The 3,553-nt window shown below is 42.2% G+C and overlaps 1 non-coding gene across 1 annotated transcript; it reads right to left on the bottom strand.

The window, feature by feature from the left end:
• Positions 1 to 698: 698 nt before the first annotated feature.
• On the bottom strand, positions 699 to 804 carry LOC120731403. The gene has a single exon (XR_005695342.1). It is a non-coding gene; the product is annotated as a U6 spliceosomal RNA (small nuclear RNA).
• Between the last annotated feature and the right edge of the window lie 2,749 nt (positions 805 to 3,553).

Raw genomic sequence — 3,553 nt, forward strand, 5'->3', positions numbered from 1 at the left:
GCAGAACTTTTGGACTTGCTCATCAAAAGGAATTAACGCTCTGACTTCAACGATCCCAGCCACACAGGCCTAGAGACCGGGTAGCAACCATCTGACAACGTCTGAGGGAAGTGTGTCTACTTTCTGACCAGTTGCAGCAGGTTGCTAGTAGTTGTTGTGAAACTGGTCACCAGTCAGCTGCACCAAAAACCTCCTAATACTTTAGGTTACCATGGCAATCTGCTTGACGCCAAAGTCTGCATGAAAGATGCCCACTTGCTTGTAATCTTGTTACTGTGAAGCAGGTCGAAAACGGTAAATATTCACCTCCAAAGTAAAAGTCCAAGCAAACATCTTTCAAAAAGCCCAACTTTTACTTTGAAGGTGAGCATTTGACATTTCCAGTTTGTTTCACGCTTGTGTTTGCAGCTAAGTCAGCATCTGCCATTCAAACTACAGGTGATTGCAGCAACCTGATAGCGAGCAAGGAAGTTTTCAGTGCAGCACCGTATATCTCTTTGCAACCAATTTCACATTAGCAGCTACCAGCAACCCCAGTCTGGTATTCAGCCCATGACTACACATTTCACGCACTGGTTGTCATTCAGCCAGACTGTCTCTGTGTATTTTACATAGTGTTTACCTAACACAACAGATCTCACAAGGTAAACCGAACAGCTTCCTGATTCTGCATATTCATCCACAAATATCTGGTTAACGACATTAACTTCCTTCTAACGAATTTGCGTGTCATCCTTGCGCAGGGGCCATGCTAATCTTCTCTGTATCGTATCCAATTTAGCGTACGCGCTTGCCGAAGCAAGCACTTCCTTCTAACCACACCCGAGCATTTGTTTTACTTTCACACCATGACTGACTTCAGGATGTTTATCGAGCCTTTCACAGTCTCGGCCCTCTGAATGTACCCTGCTCCCTGGGTTTGGAGTTGTATGTTGGGTTTTCCATTCCTGTTTTAATTTCATTATCTTCTGATTTTATGATGAGCTCCTCCGGAGGTTTTAGTTCCCTCTGTGTTAAAAGCACCCTCGCTGTCCTGGTAGTGATAATAAAGTGTGAAACAGTCGTTAAGAACCATATGTTTATGTCTGAAGACAGCCTCGGAATTCAAATGGGTTTATAATAGCAGCGTTCCCACTTCCCTCCCAGCAAATAAACAAATAACCCAAAATGAGCAACGTGACATGAGAAATAAACAGCTGCTTCCTGGGTTAAAGTCCAGTGTTTTGTTCATCCATTCATCCCAACTTCCTCCCTATAGTGGTTTTATAACTACACTACATCACCCTGGTTCTGACATAATTACAATGGTAATGGTGTTGTACAGGAACAAGCTTGTAGCACAAACAGTATTAGGTTTATTTTTTGTTTTTCTCTTTCCACCTGTAAATACTTTTGGGGGGCTCCACATGACTACAGAGCGTGCAGTTTGAATATATTTTGCATCCCCTCTGACTTTTCCCCCATTTCCTGTCTTATCTCTGGCACTACTATAAAAAATATCTTGCAAAACACGATAGCAATCTCTTGGCAGCAAGATGAAAAGCTTCTTTGTTGATTGTATTTAGCTGAACAGAAAATAGTGTGTTTAACCACTTAACAAGATGCCATGATCACTGCGCCGACTGACTGCATCAGTCACACAGGCCCAGAGACCGATTTGCGCTTGCCTGGCAAGCTGGAGTATTCCCCGACCGACTGCAAGAAAAAAGACGAGGACACAACACAAACAAATGCAGCAGCAGAATGTCGATGCATGGAGGATAATGCACCAAACAAAAGTTCTTAAGATTTAAATTCATATTTAATAAAACCAGGTTAAACAGGGTAATCTTGCTGACACACAAACAGATGAGCTGACTTGGATGGATATGTTTCAGTCCTAATTAATGCTGCAGTTACACTTCCTTCATGCTGTAAGTCCACACACTGCAATCTAAATGCAACTGCTTGCAATGAGATTTCTTCCTGGCTGAATAACAGCCTCAAAGAGTAGGGCTGTGTGTGAAGTCCAGCCTCTCACCTTATTTTTTCTGTTTCCACCTCACTACATCACTCCAGCCTTGCTCTTGTAAAATCGAAAGTAAAAAATACCATAAAAACAGTGGGAAACAGTGCGTGCATGCTAACTTATTTTCTTCTTTCTAAGATAATTACCAGCACCTGTGAAACATCTTTCCTGATCTTCCTGCTCTCAAAGTTATACGAGCTGAAGTTAACAGTCCACCTCCCTCCACCTCAGAGTGACCATGAAAATCAGATATCCTGTGCACTCCTCGAGCTGGACTTCAAAAAGAGAAGCACAAGCATTTCAACTTCAGAGACACAGAGGAACTTTAGAAGCACAAAGAGCTGTCAGAAAGCTCACCAGCAGGGATTACACACTGTTTCAGCACATTGCTTCCATATTTATATACAGCTTTTGTGTTTCAAGGCTCCTGTTAAACAAATCTTCAGGTTTCAGTTTTGTATGTTTTTTCAGTGAGTGACTATAAGCCATGTTAGCAATGAGCTTTGCATCCTGCAAACACAGATGTGACAGACCTGCAGTTCCAGCTCCACATGTCTTATCCTTGGACTCTACTAGAGCAGCTTTGCATGATCCACAGTCCAAATAATCCTTCTTTATCTCACGCTGGGCCTCAGTGCCTCTCAATTCATTCTCTGTCTGTAACAAGCTGTTTTTAGCTCCTCCCACTTTAAGCTTTAAGACAGCACTCCCCAAACCTTTTTTGCGCCACAGACTGGTTTAATGTCAGACAATATTTTCAAGGATGTGGCGGATAAATACAACAAAATAAAATGATATGACCAAGACAAAAACTGTGGTATTTTGTAAATATAATAATAAACTCAAATTCACTGTGTAATTGTGTAACTTTATTAGCAATGTCGTCCTGAAATGCGCCAACAACACTGAGAGTAACATCCCCCTCTCTGCCCCTTAATTCTCTCTGGTCGCTATGGTAACGTGTAAATATTTCTTTCAAAATAAGACACACAACTACAACACGGGAAAAAACCCAGGGACACCGAGTTAACGATAAAACCCTGAAAACCATCAATTTCACACCCGAGCCTCAACTCTCATGGCCCGGTACCAAACGACTCCGGTCTGTGGCCCGGGGGTTGGGGACCGCTGCTTTAAGCCATATTAAGGGTGTCCCTTCTCTATTACATCATTCAAAACCAGGAGTAGAAAAAACTGGGTGTTTGGAGCAGAGTTTCACAGTGATTACTGCACATGCACTGACTACATTAACACAAAATACGCCTTCATGGGTGGATGAGCAATCCAGTATCGAAGTCCATAAACAAATTAGCATAAATCCAGCAGCAACAGTGACACAAGGAAACAGACTATGTGTAAAATAAAAACAACAAAGTAAAGACAACAGAAAAGATCGTGTGCATAACAAGACACAGCTGGAGTTCCTCTAATGTCCACTTGAGGCCACGCCCAACTTAACAGCATAAATAAACATTTTTAACATTTCCATGGTGGACCAGTCAAAGCCTGGGTTAACAATGACTGCCACCACTGCTGCCATTGCAT

Source organism: Simochromis diagramma, unplaced genomic scaffold (genome assembly GCF_900408965.1).
Source record: "Simochromis diagramma unplaced genomic scaffold, fSimDia1.1 OVJJ01000343.1, whole genome shotgun sequence".
Taxonomy (NCBI): domain Eukaryota; kingdom Metazoa; phylum Chordata; class Actinopteri; order Cichliformes; family Cichlidae; genus Simochromis; species Simochromis diagramma.